The following is a 19,783-nucleotide window of genomic DNA, read 5'->3' as shown; positions in this document are numbered from 1 at the left end:
CTCTCTGACAAGCTAAAGCAAAAGACCTTCAGAGCAAAGGAAAGTTGCTCGGGGACATGGGCTGAGGAGATGGGATTCAGGCTGCAGTCCTATATACCCTTGACTTAGGAGGACGGCGTCCCCCGTCCCCCGTCCCCCCCCCACCCGAAAAGCAGGGCGGAGAAAAGATGTAAATAAAGTTAAACAGATGCATCATTGAGAATAAGCCCATCTGGATGCAATGGGACTTGCATCTGAGTAAACTTGCCGCATCATTGGACAAATGTATTTTCTTAATACTGATTAATATTCTGTTGCCAGGTACATTCCAGTTTGTGCCAAGGTTTTCAAATTCCTAGCTCTTTGGGGGAACGTGGCGACATATATATATTTTTAATGCACTGAAATGCAAACAAGATCTGTCAGGGATCTGTTGCTGGCCAGACGTGAGAGTCACGTGAGCGATTTGCTGCCTTTCTCACAGAAGTAACCGAGACTGCCCTGGGCTGCAAACCCGACTGCATTGTGCCTCTGCTTGACATTTGCAGGCCCAGCCTGGGTAAGTCTACTTAGGAGTAAGTGCCACACCAATTTCCATAGGGCTTATGCCCAGCTCAGTCCTTATGCATAGGACTGCAGCTTTTAAATCTACCAAAGAAAGAAGGTTTTTTTTTAATTACTTTTTTTACAGTATGATTCAAAAGCTGGTTTAATTTTTTATTTGTTGCTGCTCATCACAGAATTGCGTGAGAAATGCAGAAATGTGTCTTATTTGTGTTCTCTTTCGGTTCTGGTGTGGTGTGTGAGCCGATGAGACATTTCCTGTGTCTATAAGGGTTTGGACAGAAAGTCAGATTCCCCCAGATGCAGCCAGATGTGGTTGAGGACTCAGATCTTGAAGGGCAGAAAGAATTTCAGCAGGTGCAGCTGAGGCCTGGTCAGCAAATAATTTTTTAACAGGGGCCTTATTGGGAAAGCACACTTTAAGACAAAGGGTTTTTTAACCCCTTCCATTCCATGTGAAAAGCAACCTTCAGTAGGAATCTTCCTTTCTCTGCATCAACTGACAATATTTCTTTTGCAGCTTCTCCAACAGGAGAAGAGTTAGCATGTCCCTTTTCCCATGTGTAAGGCCTGAAGATGAGCCCTCCTGGACAATGTTCCATATATATTGAGAGACAGTAAGGTGTAGTGGTTAGAGTGTTGGACTAGGACTTGGGAAACCAGGGTTCTAAATCCCCATTCAGCCATAAAGTTTGCTGGGTGACCTTGGGCCAGTCACAGTCTCTCTGCTTGACCTACCTCACAGGGTCATTGTGAGGATAAAACGGAGAGAGGGAGAACTATGTAGGTCACCTTGAGATCCTTGGAGAAAAAGATGGGATATAAATGTAAGATAATTATTATAATTATTTTAATCTATCCCAGGATCCTGTTCCAGCTAGCTGCCTACAGGACACGAGCGTTTCAGCACTCCCAGCTCCCCATCCCTTGTGTTGCCAGTCAACACATAGAAGTGAAATGGAGGTATAAAAATGGGCTCAGGGCCGGTCCTACCGTTGGGTGGAGTGAGGTGGGGCAAGGAGTGTCTGCAAAGTTTTGGAAGGCAAACCTTTGTGTGCCTTGTGGCATTCCTTGTGTACGCAACCCCTCCCCAAGCTAGCCTGCTGCTCTGGACTCAGTCGATGAAAATGTCCCGCTGCCAGTGTTGCAGCAAGATTCAATTTGACTTTTGTACATGGCATGAGAAACAATGCCGCCTTGTCCCCCTCCACAGGCAACAAAATACTGCATCTCAGGCCAGCCCTGGGTACCTCTTCAAACTGCAAGTAGCGGCTCACATTTTTAAATTTCTTTTGCGTGTGGGGAGGGAGCAGTGCAGGTAGAAATCTAGCACAACAGGAAGCAAGCTAGACTAGACCCAGTTTCTCACTGATGTGCTACTTTTTTACTGCAGGGAGGTGTGTTATTGTTTAATAGGTGAAGGTGTTTTGTGTGTGTGTGTGTCTTTAAATGCCATCCTCACCTACAATCTTAAATTGACCACTCCACTTCAGCCACCTTGGGATTCTACCACCTCACTCGGTTACATGGGTAGACCTGCTCTCCCAGTGAGCCACCAAGAGAATATTATAATGCTTTTGCACAGGGGAAAGGAGCTGAGCTACATACAAGCTAGGCTTTATTTAATAGCCACACGGTCTGTGGGATCTTGGAAGAGAACAGGTTTATTTCTGTGCTGTGAAAAGCTCTACCCGCTAATTGCTCCAGATTAAGGCACAGCTACATGAGACGGTTGAAAAGTTGGCAAGCCTATTTTCGCAGGCTGGATTGAGCTCTGAGCAAGCTGCTCCCTTTTTCTAAGCTAGGGTCATAGAAGGGACCCTAGGGGTCATCTAGTCCAGCCCCCTGCAATGCAGGAATATGCAGCTGTCCATTATGAGGATCGAACCTGCAGCCTTGGCTCACTCTAACCAGATGTAAAGGATAGTAAAGAGCCTAGTTAGCCTAGTCAACAGAATGCTTCACCCTGGACTAGTGGCAATTAAATCCCTTTTCAGCCATGGAAGTCAGTGAGTAATCTTGGGCCAGGTGCTTTTTTGTGACTTAACCCACCTCACAGGGCTGTTGTGGGCAGTGCTTTTTTCTGAAGGTACTCAAAGGGTAGCCAGTACCTGCACCTTTTCCCACCCACGATGTTAAAAGTGTGGCAATTACTATAACAACTTCATGGCACCTTATTTTTCTATTAACAGCAGCAACAACAACAACAACAACAACATTAGTTGTGGGGATAAAAGTTAGGGGGAAGAACTGTGTCTACCAACCAGAACTCCTTGGGGAAAATGTGAGATTTGAAATGTCATCAAGGAACAGAAGCAATTGTGTAAAGAGGACATTTTAGCTTGTGCAATACGTTTTCTGCCAAAAGTTCCTCTAAGACTGTTAAAGGCACAGCATCCCAGCCACCTTAAAATGCATCTTTCTTTAAGCATGATGGGAAACCACACCTGACAACATTCTCACTTCTGCGCAACTGTCAGGGCACTTCAAGACTGTGGCTACTGAGCAAGTGAGATTTGCACTCTGCAAACTCAGGTTATGTAGTTTGCAGAGGATACGGTGCTGTTCCACAACAAACCCGTTTCTAAAACCGCCCAGACTTTTTGTGGTTGGAAAGATGCTCTGCGAAGTGTGGAGATAACAGTTGCTTGACGCTGTGTCATACAACATCCCTGCAAACGACTCAGAATGAGTGCTCAGTAAAACAGGTCAGCTGGGAGTGACCTTGAAAAGTGCAAAAGTTCTGTTGATGTTCCTTCATAGCTCTCTCTCTCTCTCTCCAGTCTTGAGCTGTGATTTCCATCAGAGTTTCGGGGAAGGTGATATCAATTTGTATGAGAAAGCTAGTGATGGATCAGTGTATATGCTGCCTGCTGTAGGAGTGCCAATTTACTTCCAGCATGATCTGCTTGTATATTTGCAAATAAAACAAATATTATGACAATGCTGTAAGTTCCACTGCGATATATGTTCCTGGAACTCATTTTGAAGAAGCAGGAAACATGGGCACAGGGTATTTTCTTTTTCTTTTTTTCAATTTTTTTTATTGGTTTTCACACTATTATAAACAAACACATAAGACAAAAAAACATAAATCACAGCCTTATTAAAAATTACACTTATTAATGTTGTTAAGTGACTTCCTCACATCCCCTTGGTTGAATTTCATTGCATATCCTTTTAACGGTTTTCCAAATCACAGTTCTTATAAAATTTAACTTAAACATTAACATCCTTAAATCTTCAGATTATGAAATTTAACATATTAATTCATCACTTAACATAAATAAAATCCTTAGCCAATTAAGTATCTGCAAGCTGTTTTCAGTTAATTTAACTTAGGGTATTTTCTTTCCTGATAAGAAATATGCCTCTTTAATAGCGGTGGAAGTTAGTTAGTTGCCGTTATATTCCACCTTTTTTTCTCCAAAGAGCTCAAGGGTCTTGTCCATGATTCTTCATTTAAACCCCCACAACAACCCTGTGAGGTAGGTTAGGCTGACAGGCAGTATGACTGGCCCAAGGTCACCCAGCGAGCGTCATGATTCAGTAGGGATTTGCATGCTGGCCTGCCAAGTCCTAGCCTAACACTGTAACCACTATACCATGCTGCTGTTGTTTTTTCAACAGGTGCCGTTTCCCCCAGAACTGCAGCCAGTGGCGAAGCGTGGGGGGTGCAGGGGGGCCGGCCGCACCAGGCGCAACATCTGGGAGTTAGGGTTAGGGGGCGCAAATCCACGGGTTAGGGGGCGCAAATCCACAGGTTAGGGGGTGCAAATTACTTGCCTTGCCCCGGGTACTGACAACCCACGCTACGCCACTGACTGCAGCTCATCTTGGTGAATTTTTGCCTGTTCTGCAATCATTTGGGACAGAGGTCCCCGGCTAGTGTATTTAATCAGATCCTGGATCTAGTCTCCTAGGTGAACTCCAACAGAAATTGTTTGTGCTCTGCCTGTCTGCAGAACCCTGCAAAGCTCCATTAACTTATATACGGCTATAAAGTGCTGAATGTTTGTGGAACTGGTTCCTTGGCCAAGATTTACATAGGGATATAACAATATGCTTTGTCAACAGTACCAATTAATCATTTCCTACCAGTTGCGTCTAATGTTACACGGAAACACAAGCCTAAGTCGGGTGAGATTGCAGATAAGTATGGCTGCAAGACTTCAGCAGAATCAGGCCCAACAGCTTCATGTTACTCCAGACCTGGTTTTCAGAAGTGAAATCAAATTGCAAACAGTGTTTCTAGTCTGGTTACTTTATTTCAAAGGGAATCTGGACTTTCAGGTCTGTAGAGGCTCCTGTTTTCACTTTTTTTAAAAGTGTTTTGGTTTTTTTAAAGCACTGATAGTTTTGCCTGGTAGTAAAGGTAAAAGGTAAAGGGACCCCTGACCATTAGGTCCAGTCGTGGCCGACTCTGGGGTTGCGGCATTCATCTTGCTTTATTGGCCGAGGGAGCCGGCGTACAGTTCCGGGTCATGTGGCCAGCATGACCAAGCCGCTTTTGGTGAACCAGAGCAGCACATGGAAACGCCATTTACCTTCCCACCAGAGTGGTACCTATTTATCTACTTGCACTTTGACGTGCTTTCGAACTGCTAGGTTGGCAGGAGCAGGGACCGAGCAACAGGCGCTCACCCCGTCGCGGAGATTCGAACCGCCGACCTTCTGATTGGCAAGTCCTAGGCTCTGTGGTTTAGACCACAGCCCTACCCACGTTCCTTTTGTCTGGTAGTTTTCATATTAAAACAGTGATCTGTGATCAATCTGATGATAAAATGACACAAGAAAGGATGGCGATGGTGATAATAATTCCTCTTTGCTTCCTATTCCTTTTTCATTTTACATCGTGACTTTTTAGGTGGCAAGGCTAGGTTGATTTGCAAACTGCTCTGGGATTCATGACTGAATCCACGAACGAATCAATGAATGGGATTAGTGAGGCCGTATGGAGCTATAATGTTGATACTGCTATCATAAGACACACAGCTCTTCTCTGCCACCACCACCCCATTCTGAGGAGCTAGGAGAAAGCCATATATTTTGGAATTGATTTGTGGAATATTCACCAGCAAAGGTTGTCAGCTGCTGCTAACCGTATATCTGGAGGCATTAGCAAGAGATAAGGCTTATCTTGAGGACTGGAGCGAGCCAGGATCAAATCCCTCCTCAGCCACATAGAGCTCTCCAGATGAGTCTGGGCTGCTTCCTATCACCACACTGTCACCTGAAGAGAATAATTGTGCTCACTGCTTAGGTATATTGGTTCTAAACCTAAGTATTAGCAGCCTATTCAAACTATGGTAGCCATCTTAATACACACCCGCTGGAATCAGCTCTACCACATAGCTAATAAAAGGTATAAGAGGCCCATCTTGTTTTTTGGTGTGTTTTTTTAACCTGGCCACCCTAATTAAAGCCAAAACAAAACAATAACAGCTGAATGCTTAAACACACACCCTTTATATACCGCTCAAAGTCTTGAAGCCTCATAGCCAGTGTTGCTCAGTGCCATTTTGAAAGGTTCAGTCGGCCATCTTTATTCAAAACAGCATCCGAATGAGACAAAAACCTCGAAATATCATGCAAAATCGACTTGCGATATCTTAAGGGGTTTCCAAACAGACAAAACAACTTTCCAAATATATTTATGGTAGATAGATAAAACAACAGAAATCCAATGCTAGGACAAAACGGCAGAAGCAGGACCATATACGTCTGAATACAAATCGCCGCCCCCTGCCCCCAATGAGGGTTGTAACCCTATTCTGTGGACAGGCAGAAATGTCAGAGCTTTACAGTCTTCCTTCGTGCAGCCTTACCCAACTGGACACCCTCAAGATGTCTTAGACAACAACTCTCAACAGCCCCAACCAGCTCAGCAAGTTGGGGGTGACCGGGGGGGGTGCAGTCTAAAACATCTTGAGAGGGCACCAGGTTGGGGAAGGTTGCCTTAGTGCAGGGGTCAGCAACCTTTTCCAGCCGTGGGCCAGTCCTTCAGACCATGTGGTGGGCCAGACTATATTTTGGGAGAAAAAAATGAACAAATTCCTATGCCCCACAAATAAGCCAGAGATTGATTTTAAATAAAAGCACACATTCTACTCTGTTTTGAATAAAGATGGCCGACTGAACCTTTCAAAATGGCACTGGCTATGAGGCTTCAATAGAGAGCCAGCTTGGTGTAGTGGTTAAGAGCAGTGGACTCGTAATCTGGGGAACCAGGTTCGCGTCTCCGCTCATCCACATGCAGCGGCTGGGTGACCTTGGGCCAGTCACTCTTCTTTGAAGTCTCTCAGTCCCACTCACCCCACAGAGTGTTTGTTGTGGGGGAGGAAGGGAAAGGAGAATGTTAGCTGCTTTGAGACTCCTTCGGGTAGTGATAAAGCGGGATGTCAAATCCAGACTCTTCTACTCGTGTAAAAACACCAGGCAGGCCCCACAAACAACCCAGCGATGCATTTTAAATAAAAGGACACATTCTACTCATGTAAAAACACGCTGATTCCCGGACCGTCCATGGGCCGGATTGAGAAGGCGATTTGTTCGCATTTGGCCCACAGGCCTTAGGTTGCCTACCCCTGCCTTAGTGCATTTTTATACTGATGGGAAAAGGTCTCACTGTTGCCATTCAGCCCCTTATACAGCAGTCAAAGCGAGGTTGGAGAACCTTTGGTCCCTACAGAGGTTGCTAGACTCCACTTTTCATCATCGCAGGTACATCATCCCTGGGCTCTGATGATGATTCAGACATCACCTTGGACCTCTACAGGGGTCAGGGTGAGGCTGTCCCAGGTCTTTATCGATCATCCTGGATAGCTCAGCTGGTCAGTGTGTGGTGCCGGTAATGCCTAGGCTTCAGGATTGGCCCCTACATGGGAAAGGTGCATGCTCCCCCATCACTCTACCTGGGCAGTGAGGTCCAGCGCCAAGGGCCTTCTGGTGGTTTCCTCACTGTGAGAAGCCAAGTTACAGGGAACCAGGCAGAGGGCCTTTTCGGTAGTGGCACCCGCCCTGTGGAATGCCCTCCCACCAGATGTCAACTACCAGACTTTTAGAAGACATCTGAAGACAGTCCTGTTTAGGGAAGCTTTTCATATTTGATGCATTACTGTATTTTAATATTTTGTTGGAAGCAGCCCAGAGTGGGCGGGGTACAAATAATTATTTTTTTTTATTTTTTTTTATTATTATTATTATTATTATCAGGGGGGCACAGATTCCCCACCCCCAAACTAAAGGAAGAGAAGCCTTTCCACTCAAATGTTTTTAAATGTGTTAATCCCTCATCCAAATAACTGTGTACAAGAATTGCAATGTTTTTTAATGACTTCAGAGCAGGTTCCGATTTCTTCCCTCAATTCTTAGGCCGTCAAAGGAGAAGCCAAGCATCCCTGCTGTCTTCTTAGCACAGCTCCAGCTGAGATAATTCCTCTTAATGCCAGACTTAGAGTTCCCAGTGGGTTATCTTAGGTTACATTTGGCTTATTCTAGAATAAAGCATTGCAAGCAAGACACCACCGTTGTGGTCGGGTGACCTCTCCTTTTCTTGCTTTCATTTTGCCAGCCTTCATCCCCCACCCCAGCCAATGAGCTCACTTTGGCCTCTGATTCTAGATTGTTAACTTTTGTCTTGCAAATGCCTTTTCATGACTACTCAAAGCTATCTCTTCACTTTCCTTGCTTCGGTGTCCTTAGCACAAAATAATATTTTTGTGTTTTTAATCCTGTAATCAATCCTGTGATCCTCGGATGAAGAGCGGCATATAAATTTAAATAATAATAATAATAATAATAATAATAATAATAATAATAATAATAATAATAAATTATTGCCAGCACTTATATCCATGCAGGAAAAAGTTCACCACCTGCTCAATTTCTGGGTTTGAGGTTGCTGTTAAACTTACAGTTTATTTAATATAAATAACTTACTTATTATTTAGGGAAGCTTTTAATATCTGAAGGACTATTGTATTTTAATATTTTGTTGGAAGCTGCCCAGAGTGGCTGGGGAAACCCAGCCAGATGTGCGGGGTATAAATAATAAACTATTGTGATTGTTGTTGTTGTTATTGCAGGGTCAGTGTACAGAAAATCACAAGGGTATACTTGTTCCAAGCAGTAGCAATGTTATGTTTAACAGTGACATGTCAAGCAAGCAGCCACAGAGCTACAATAATCCAAGGCCTACCCTCAAAACTCCACTTGCCAGGTCTGCTGCTGAGCCCAAGCCACACCAGGGACTAGCGCCTTGCAAAATAAACACAAATAGTTCATATTTGCTTATTCGTTTGCTTGTTTACATACCACCCTTCATTCAAGGATCACAGTTAAAGCCACCTGGCATGTAGGTTTTCTTACTGGATTATCTGTGGGTTGGGAAAATCCAAATGAAGGTGGGGGTACAAGCTGTCATTTTATAGAATCATAAAGGTAAAGGGACCCCTGACCACTATTCCAGTCGTGACCGACTCTGGGGTTGCGGCGCTCATCTTGCTTTATTGGCTGAGGGAGCTGGCATACAGCTTCCGGGTCATGTGGCCAGCATGACTAAGCCGCTTCTGGGGAACCAGAGCAGCGCACAGAAACACTGTTTACCTTCCCGCTGGAGCGGTACCTATTTATCTACTTGCACTTTGACGTGCTTTCAAACTGCCACGTTGGCAGGAGCAAGGAACAAGCAACAGGCACTCACCCCGTCGCAGGGATTCGAACTGCCAACCTTCTGATCGGCAAGTCCTAGGCTCTGTGAATTGTACTTTTGGAAGGGACCACAAGGGCCATCTAGTCCAACCCCCTGCAATGCAGGAATCCTTTTGGCTTGAGCCCATGACTCAATGAGATTAAGAGTCTCATGCTCTCCTGTCAACAACATTGTGTGGATCCTGGAAAAGAGCGAGAGAAGCAGTTTCAAATCTGCATTAAACGTCAGTGTGGACAGGCCGTTAGCTTAATTTCTGCCTTACAGCTGTTAGGCAGAGCGTCCTACTAGCTAACGGCCTATAGATAAAGCAGCTGGCAGAGTTTTCCTGCCCTAGTATCTTAAAAGATGCTAAAGGTCCATCTGTAACAAAAACCAGCTACCATGAAGCATCTTCAAGGAACCTGTAGCTAGAGAATATCTGCCTGCTTTCTCTTTCATCAGCCTTTCCCAGCTTCCCCTGCGGGTTAATTATCATTGTTGTGCATTAGAGTTCTGTGTTTCAAAAAACAAATAGATTTGGGGGGCTGGGCCCGGGAGCTTTGCTGAACTGGGACATTGCTTTCCCCCCCCACAAAAAAACTTCCCAGTGTGTTGATAACCGCTCTGGGATAGAAGGTGGCATTAGATATTTCCTCGACTGACCGTATAAGTATCTTGTTGAATTATACAGCAGATGGGTCTGAATTATAGAGCAGGAAGCATGTTCGCAATCAAATACGGAGCCCTCAGATAATTGCTCCAAAGATTTCTAATACGTAGATGGGGGAGAAGCAGAGAAGTTTCTCGGGGGCTGTGCTATTCATTTCCCCCAGAGGCTTAATTATAAATGTTATGTAGTGTGTGCTGTAGGGAAACTGCTTCCGTCTCTGAAATGGTGCAGGAGAATCTAAGCACCCTATATCTCAGTGCAGTCTTAGATATGTCTACTCAGAAGTAAATTCCACTAGGGCTTTCTACCTAGCTTAAGTGTGTACAAGATTGCAATGTACCTAACGCCACTTTAGTTACAAAGAAGTGAGGTTTGCTACATACGTTGCAGTTCATTTCTTTTGCATTTTTGGGGAAGGTTTGTAATTTTCACGTTGCAGCTATCTGAAGTAGGGAAGTTATTATTTACACTCCCCGCCCGCCCCAAAAAAGGGGGAGAGAGAGGAATTGTATCCCATTGGGTGGAAGAGTCCTGTATTGCAGGGAGGTTGGACTAAATGGCCCTTGTGGTCCCCACCAGCTGTATAAATCTATGGTCTTTATGATCACCCGATGCAATATTTAGATCCCGGAATCCGTGAACAAGCCCTCAGATCTCTAAACTAATCCTCCCCTCTGATACTGTGTCCTTTTGGTGACCTTACAGTCAAATTCTTTCAGACAAATTATTGCCTTGCACTCACACGTGAAAGAACAGACGCTGTTTTCCTGAATGTGGAGATTATTATTTTTAAAAACCTCTAGGATTAGAAAATAACGTAATTAGAAGCAACTTTGTTCCCCGCGTTTCCTGGGGACTGTTAAAGCCCAAGGATGGGAGATGTTTCTCTCTGAACTTAAAGGGCAGTTTTCACTGGATAAACCTGTATTAGTTTATGAAATATTTGGCCCAATAAATATTATGAGGTTGCCTGCCCACAAAATGATGAAATCGTTTGCATCTGAGCATTTCCTGTGTTCTTCTAAAATTGCAAATACTTCTAAAATTACCTTTGAGTGCTGTCAGAAAGGTGAATTGCTCCTTTGTAGGCTTAACTAGTGTATGGGTGCTTCCTTTAAATAAAAAAAAAAAACTGGCTCTGCTCCTATGCCTTTAACAGCAGTCTGACATACAGAAATTCAACAGGTGAAGCTTTTCCTGTTGTGTTATGGGAACATAATGGGGAAAACTCCACCTGGTTGATTCCTGCACTGTTAAAGTCCCAGAGCATGTCCTCCAACATTTCTCCGATGGAAACAGGGATGTCCTATATAATAATAATAATAATAATAATAATAATAATAATAATAATAATAATACCCGGCCCATCTGACTGGGTTGCCCCAGCCTCTCTGGGTGGCTTCCAACACATATAAAAACACAATAAAACCTTAAACATTTTAAAAAAGCTTCCCTATAGAGGGCTGCTACTTATCTCCTTGGCTCAGGGAATGCACAACTCCATACCCTCCAATATTTCTCTGATGAAAATAGAGATGTCCTAAGGAAAAGCAGGACATCCCAGGATCAAGTCAGAAACCAAGATATCTTCTGTAAATCCAGGACTGTCCCTGGAAATTAGAGACACTTGGCAGCACCCAAGGGCTCAAGTATGTGAGCCAGTACCTTCTATGGCACCCATGAAACTTCTCAATACATATCGCCCTCAGAAATCCTCAAGCCATGAGAATCTGTTTGCTCTTCCTGCTCAGTTCCTGTTTGCACTGACTCAGCCTTTCCTGCACTGAGAACCCACCTCCTTTAATAGTAGTAGTAGTAGTAGTAGTAGTAGTAGTAGTAGTAGTAATAAGATTTTTATTAGGAGTGCATTTGTTCCCCCTTTCCCACCTCCTGTACCCACAAGGGCAATTTTTATTTTTAATGCAGCTGTTTTGTGCAATTGCAGATCTGCTCAAAAGAGCTTTAAAGAAAACAACCTTCAGAAATAGCCAGTGGGAAAAGGGCCGGCTGCATCCTTTCCTTTGGGCTGATGTCGGAAACAAAATGGAAGTAGGGTGTGTGTGACAATAGATGCCACCCAATGACGTGTCACCACAGATATCAAAGAAAAAGCCACCCACACAATGCATTTCAGAGCATCCAGTATTGGGTAACAGGCAGTTTTATATTGGGTTGTCTTCCACTGTCAGATCAGTAAAATCTGAATTTATTTGCAGGGGTCGGGTGGGAGACAGAGTAGATTGCCGTTTGGATAAGGTTATGTGGGCACCCTGAAAACAAACAAATACAGTACACACCAGCAACATCAAACCCACATTATCCTCCAGAGCGGACAAGCCCTGAGGGTTTGAGGTCTCTACCCACATGTGAGATTTAGCCTCTGGACAGCCAGTTGCCTAATTGTTTATAAGCTAAATCCCATCTAAGTAGTAAAAGCCAAGTGACACATTTAGATAGGAGTGCTGTGCCTGGGGGTGCAAGGCTTCAGTTCAAAGCTTGCTCTGAAACTTTGGCCAGGATGTTTTCTGGGAAGCAACCATGTGAGAAAAATGTATGTTGCAACATGTCCTTCAGTCCCTGGGATTTTAATTTTATTTAATTTTTTGTCTTCTTCAAATGGACTCATTCTTGCCTGACTCAGTAGCTTCAAGAATTCCATCAGTATAATGGAATGATTGTGAAACGGGAAGTGAAATCCCCCCCCCCCATAGAGTGTGAGTGATTAAGCAAAGGGGAAGAAGAGTCAACTTGCATATTTCACTGCAGGCAGTGTGGAGTAGTGGTTAGACTTAGGACCAGTTTACCTACAAGATCCATATAGTTAAAGCTATGGTTTTCCCAGTAGTGATGTATGGAAGTGAGAGCTGGACCATAAAGAAGGCTGGTGGGCAAAGAATTGATGCTTTTGAATTATGGTGCTGGAGGAGACTCTTGAGAGTCCCATGGACTGCAAGAAGATCAAACCTATACATTTTCAAGGAAATCAGCCCTGAGTGCTCACTGGAAGGACAGATCCTGAAGCTGAGGCTCCAATACTTTGGCTACCTCATGAGAAGAGAAGACTCCCTGGAAAATACCCTGATGTTGGGAAAGATGGAGGGCACAAGGAGAAGGGGACGGCAGAGGACGAGATGGTTGGACAGTGTTCTCAAAGCTACCAGCATGAGTTTGACCAAACTGCGGGAGGCAGTGGAAGACAGGAGTGCCTGGCGTGCTCTGGTCCATGGGGTCACGAAGAGCCGGACACGACTAAACGACTAAACAACAACCTACAAGATCGCTTTATCCTACTTTGATCGACTGAATTGACAATTATGTGCCACATAATACCCGTTCCACATTTGTAAGAACTCGATTTGTGATAGCTTTGGAAGTCCCTACATATTGATGATGATATACTTGGCCCATTTGGCTGGGTTGCCCCGGCCATTCTGGGCATCTTCCAATACACATAAAAACATAAGATCAAACGTTAAAAACTTCCCCAAACAGGGCTACCTTCAGATGTCTTCTAAAAGTCATATAGTTGTTTATTTCCGTGACATCTGATGGAAGGGCATTCCACAGGGCGGGCGCCACTACCGAGAAGGCCCTCTCCCTGGTTCCCTGTGACGTCACTTCTCACCTTGAGGGAACTGCCGGAAAACTCTCAGTGGAGGACCTCAAGCAGGGGCCTTCACTATCCTCTTTTCAGCACCTGCTGAAAACATTCTTGCTTAGACAAACCTACTCAGGTGTTTAGAAAGTGGAGGCAATTCTAATTTATTTTAGCATTGTAACATGTGTATGCAGGGCTGGATTTAGGTTTGATGAGGCCCTAAGGCGCTGTGGTCAAAAGCACCGAGCCTCTTGGGCTTGCTGATCAGAAGGTTGGCGGTGAGCTCCCATTGCTCTGTCCCAGCTCCTGCCAACCTAGCAGTTTGAAAGCACACCAATGCGAGTAGATAAATAGGTACCACTGCAGCGGGAAGGTAAATGGCGTTTCCATGCGCTCTGGCACTCGTTACGGTCCTCCGTGTGCCAGAAGCTGCTTAATCATGCTGGCCACATGACCCGGAAAAACTGCGGACAAACACTGGCTCCCTCGGCCTGTAAACCAAGATGAGCAACTCCAGAGTCAGGGGTCAGGGGTCCTTTACCTTTAAGATACTGAAAGTAATGGGGCCCTTTATATGTCCAGCTGTCCTTTGTCAGCAACAAATTGTTGCTTTTTTGTGTTGAATATATGCTATATGGTAATTTATGGACCTAATAGGTATCCAGAGCCATTTGTACATAACAAAATATGTATTTTATTAAAGTAATTGTTGAACTGAAATTCAGTTAAGGAGTATATTAATAGTGAAATAATTATTAAGCCCTAACTTAAAATTGTTTTTATATTCATAACAAACATTTTGGAAATGTACGTCCAGGTTTTTCCCCCCTTAATTTTTTTTGGGGGGCCCCTAAGAGAGCGGGGCCCTAAGCTATAGCTTGGTTTAGTTTATACGTAAATCAGGCACTTTGGATATGCTCATAGCTGTCAACTTTTCCCTTTTCTTGCGAGGAATCCTATTCAGAATAAGTAAATTTCCCTTAAGAAAAGGGAAAAGTTGGCAGCTATGCGTATGCTATAAAGCCTTGCGCGCGCGCACCTTCGCTTCGTCTCATTCTCCTTCAGACAAACTGCAATGAAAATTTAAAAAAAACCCAAACTGCTGAGGAGGAAGCGAAGCCGCTCGCTGCCTTCAAACTAGGCAAGCTTTTCCCTGGCAGGGAGCCATCGAGGGCGGGGAAGCCGCGGAGCGTCAGCAGCCTGCGACAGGCCGAGAGAAGGGAGAAGAAAGCGGAAAGGGCGACGATAAAAGAAAGGAGGGAGAGAGGAAAAAAACCAACCCACGTGCGCGCATGATTGAGGTTGTTTATCTGCTCTGATCCTATGCACCCTCCCCGCTTCCTTCTTCCTGTGCGCCCACGTGGGAAGCCGGCAAAGGTAAGGCTCTATAAATACTCCTGCTGAGATCCTAAAAGGAGCTGGTCGCTGGAAGATTCCGAGCAAAAGGAAAAGCGCTTTTCCCACCCCCGTCCACTTCTTGGTTGACTTTCAAAGGGGACCGGGCACGTTTTCATGGAGGGTGAGGCTTGCTTCCTGGCATGATGGCCATTCTGCTCTGCGCCTCTGCAGTTGGAGGAAGCAATACTCCAGAATACCAGTTGCTGGAAACCAGAGAAGGATGCTCCTGTCCTGGGGTCCTGCGCGCTGGGGTTTTCCCCTCACACGCAGCGGTTCTCAACCTGTGGATCCCCAGATGTTGCCGGACTACAACTCCCATCATCCCTGAGCTCTGGCCTTGCTAGCTAGGGGTGGTGGGAGTTGTAGTTCAGCAACATCTGGGGACCCACCGGTTGAGAAAGGCTCAAGTCTTTTGAGGACAGGATGCTAAACCAGATGGGCTACTACAAGCCTGTTTTCTTGTGGTGTTCGTGGAGGGAAAACAAACAAAAATTCTGAGTTAAGGGATTGCAAGCCCTTTGCACCCTTAGCCTGGGAGGAAGGAAATTTGAAGGAAATGAGGCCTGGGAGAGGCTTCCTCCTGTGCTCAGGGTTGGCTGTTTGCACCATGCATTTAAAGCGTGATGATTGCACTCTATAAACAGGCCGGCCTGCCCCCAAAGAATTATGGGAGCTGTATTTTGCATACCCTCCCACCATTTGTCCGATGAAAACAGGGACGTCTTGTTCCATCATCATCATAAGTTTAATATTTATACCCCACCCATCTGACTGGGATTCCCCACTAAAGCATAACTCCATTTTGTTGTTGTTTAGTCGTTTCCAACTCTTCGTGGCCCCATGGACCAGAGGACGCCAGGCACTCCTGTCTTCCACTGCCTCCCGCAGTTTGGTCAAACTCATGCTGGTAGCTTTGAGAACACTGTCCAACCATCTCGTCCTCTGTCGTCCCCTTCTCCTTGTGCCCCTGATCTTTCCCAACATCAGGGTCTTTTCCAGGGAGTCTTCTCTTCTAATGAGGTGGCCAAAGTATTGGAGCCTCAGCTTCAGGATCTGTCCTTCCAGTGAGCACTCAGGGCTGATTTCCCTAAGAATGGATAGGTTTGATCTTCCTGGAGTCTATGGGACTCTCAAGAGTCTCCTCCAGCACCATAATTCAAAAGCATCAATTCTTTGGCCATCAGCCTTCTTTATCGTCCAGCTCTCACTTCCATACATCACTGCTGGGAAAACCATAGCTTTAACTATATGGACCTTTGTTGGCATGGTGATGTCTCTGCTTTTTAAGATGCTGTCTAGGTTTGTCATTGCTTTTCTCCCAAGAAGCAGGCCAAAGACAAGAGGCATATAACTCCATACCCTCCAACATTTCTCCAGTGAAAATAGGGACGTCCTAAGGAAAAGCGGGACATTCCAGGATCAGATCAGAAACCGGGATGGCTTGTGTAAGTCCGAGGCTGTCCCTGGAAAATAGGGACACTTGAAGGGTCTGAGTTTGTTGTAGGCCCATGAGGAGGAGGGAACAAACAGCCTGGTACAATTGCCCTGGGCCTCAGAGGCCTAAGCCAGTCAGGGACCCTGCCAGGCGTCTGCCAGACTTGGGCACCTTAAAGATTTTTGCTTTTCCACCCTCTTTACTGCAGTGCAGAGCTATTACCTTTGGAAGAAAAGAAATGGGGGGGGGGACCCCAGCCCTGCACCCATTTCTTTTACAGCAGTCTCCAAAATCTAGTAGGCAAAGTGTTTTCTGCCACCTGTTTCCATGCATGGAAAAGCTTCACCTATATCTCTGTGATTCTGCTTCTCTTAATCCTACAGGAGCAAAGCTGTTTTTAAAAAACGTATTTATGCAATTAACAATTCCAGCCCAAAGGTTTCTTCTTGCCACCTGCTCGTCATTTTGTCCTCTCTTTTTTTGCATTTTTTCTTTTCCTCTCTTTAAAATCCCATTAGCTTGTAAATTGCAAATGGAAGTTAATCAAATCAGAAGGCAGGATTGCAGCACTTAATTAGCATTTCGGAATTAACTGCACTTGCCTCTCAATTGCTTTCTAATAGCACAGTATGTTGGGAGCACAGGATGGGAAAAAAGGATGGCGTCTCCCTCCTTATGATGCAAAGATCAAATTTGCATTGAATGTAATCTTATTAATTATTAGGCAGAGAACGGGATGCAGAGTGATATTTTGAGTGTTAAGTTCTCAGAATGCTTTTCTGAGCCTGTTCTTCAGAGCTTAACGTGGCCTTGAGAGTATCCTGTCTACTAATAATAAGCACATTCTCTAAACACCTATCCTTTGGTTTGCTAAAACTATACCATCCATGCATGAGAGGGAGGAATCAGCAGAGCTGGGTGAACTCCCGTGTTTTCAGGTCATGGAACAGGGCTTTGGGGAGGCAGAAAACCAAGGAGGGAGGGGAAAATGGAATGGAAAAGGGCCTGGCCAGCTGGCTGGCTAAAACCTTGGAGCAGCATTCCACATTGCAAAAAGCTGTTGCAGGTTCCACCTGTACAAGATTTAATGATGATGATACCGAGAGTGCAAAGGGATTTTCCTGAACACTTAATTGACAGCAGCTCTCATTGAATCTTGGAGTAGGTATCATGTTATCTGGGTCATGCAAGCAAGAACCGAGTTGGGGCTTTCCAGGCTTGGGTCTCCAGCTGTTTGTTTGTTTTTTGGACTACAACTCCCATCATCCCTAGCTAGCAGGACCAGAGGTCAGGGATGATGGGAACTGTAGTCCAAAAACAGCTGGAGACCCAAGTCTGAAAAAGCCCTGAACTAAATGATGCATAAGGGATGCGGATGGCACTGTGGGTTAAACCACAGAGCCTAGGACTTGCTGATCAGAAGGTCAGCAGTTTGAATCCCTGCGACTGGGTGAGCTCCCGATGCTCAGTCCCAGCTCCTGCCAACCTAGCAGTTCAAAAGCACGTCAAAGTGCAAGTAGATAAATAGGTACCGCTCCAGCAGGAAGGTAAACGGCGTTTCCGTGCGCTGCTCTGGTTTGCCAGAAGTGGCTTGGTCATGCTGGCCACATGACCTGGAAGCTGTACACCGGCTCCCTCGGCCAATAAAGCGAGATGAGCGCCACAACCCCAGAGTTGTCCGCAACTGGACCTAATGGTCAAGGGTCCGTTTACCTTTAAGTGATGCATATTGGGGCAAAAATAAATAAATCTTAACTTTACAGTTGACTACCGTGAGAACAGGTTGCTGGGCTCAACAAGCTTATGGCCTGAGGTTCAATATATATTGTTGTTGTTGTTGGGAAATAGTAGACTCTCCTTCCTTGGAGATTTTTAAGCAGGGCCCGGATGGCCATCTGTCATGGATGCTTTAGCTGAGATTCCTGCATTGCAGAGGGCCAGACAATGACCCTTGGGTCCCTTCCAACTCTAAGATCCTATTATTATTATTATTATTATTATTATTCTATACCATCCTTCACCTGGTGATCACAAGGTGGCTTATAGGATAAATCTAAATGCATACATAATAAGTTTTTTTTTGAAAAAATTAAGCACTGTCATTTGGATGAAGACATGCTGCAGGCCTGAATGCTTGCGATATGCTTTGCAATGAGGTATTTTGTTAAGCCTGCGTTATAAATCCGTTTGTACTTGGAATGCTTACCTGTCCAGTGTGTGTGTGTGTGCATGTGTGTGTGTTGAGAAGGAGCTTCTCAGCCCTTCTAATCCACGAGGGATGTGCATTGTGGTTTATTTATATTCTGCCCCCTTAGAACTCATATCCCTGTCGGATGAGAGTTGAGTTGCTATGGTCCCTGTCCTTTCGAGATCTCTGGGATACATTTGAAGTCGCCCATTTAACTGTGAGCCTAGGAATTAGTTAGCTCCTGTTTCCTAGAGTGATAAATTGGGGAGGGGGGAGGGAGAGAGAGAGAGAGAGAGAGAGAGAGAAGGGAACTGTGCTTTGAGCAGAACTGGTTGCCCAAGATTGATGCTTATGAGAACCATGCCCATTCCTCATATTTGGAATCACAGCTGCGATGAAGGGAGACTGGGATTTAATTAGGGTTAGGGCTTACTGATCAGAAGGTCGGCAGTTTGAATCCCCGCGATGGGGTGAGCTCCCGTTGCTCGGTCCCTGCTCCTGCCAACCTAGCAGTTCGAAAGCACATCAAAGTGCAAGTAGATAAATAGGTACCGCTCCAGCGGGAAGGTAAACGGCGTTTCCGTGCGCTGCTCTGGTTCTCCAGAAGCGGCTTAGTCATGCTGGCCACATGACCCGGAAGCTGTACGCCGGCTCCTTCGGCCAGTAAAGCGAGATGAGCGCCGCAACCCCAGAGTCGGTCACGACTGGACCTAATGGTCAGGGGACCAGCTTTACCTTTTAGGACGGTATTTATAGGGTGTTACTGTTGGAAAAACACCCCCCCCCCCCCGGGAAGGCTGCCAACTTCCCAGTTCAAACCTCTGGTTACCTTTCTTCCATGGGCGTAGAGCTTTTGCTCTACCTTGGTCTGAGGAACAGAGTTGACTCTTGCAACCTTCAGGTGTGGTTTTGTCTCTCCTGTGGACAAACCATGTACTTCACTCAAGACCCCAGTGTTTGAAACCTGGTTTGAGCTGCTAGCCACAGCTATATATGCAACAGCTGTGTTAGCAAACTCCCGAGAGCACCTCTTGGGTGGCAGTCCCTTTGTGACTCTCTCAGATCTATATATCCAGGGAAGCAAGAGGCATTATCTGATTTCAGGGACACGTTCCAGCCAGGCAAAAACTGATCAGGGTGCAAAACAGGAACAGAGAGTGGATGTGACCCGGGGAGAGTTTTGAGGGCTGGATTCCCAGTCCTGGAAGGATGCATTTGGCCCCTGAGCCTTGCCACCCCCTGAAGTATAGATCTTGGAG

At 45.4% G+C, this 19,783-nt stretch overlaps 1 protein-coding gene across 1 annotated transcript in view; it reads left to right on the top strand.

The window, feature by feature from the left end:
- Positions 1 to 14,711: 14,711 nt before the first annotated feature.
- The window catches only part of TRMT61A (tRNA methyltransferase 61A), a 61,832-nt gene continuing 56,760 nt past the window's right edge, over positions 14,712 to 19,783 (top strand). Inside the window, exon 1 of the mRNA XM_082219440.1 lies at positions 14,712 to 14,880. The gene's annotated coding sequence lies outside the window, so the exon portion shown is untranslated. The remainder of the gene's footprint in view (positions 14,881 to 19,783) is intronic.

The sequence above is a fragment of the Podarcis vaucheri genome (genome assembly GCF_965113315.1).
Source record: "Podarcis vaucheri genome assembly, chromosome: 1".
NCBI lineage: Eukaryota > Metazoa > Chordata > Lepidosauria > Squamata > Lacertidae > Podarcis > Podarcis vaucheri.
Note: the sequence above shows the minus strand (reverse complement) of the source record. Positions and strands in the feature narration are given on the sequence as shown.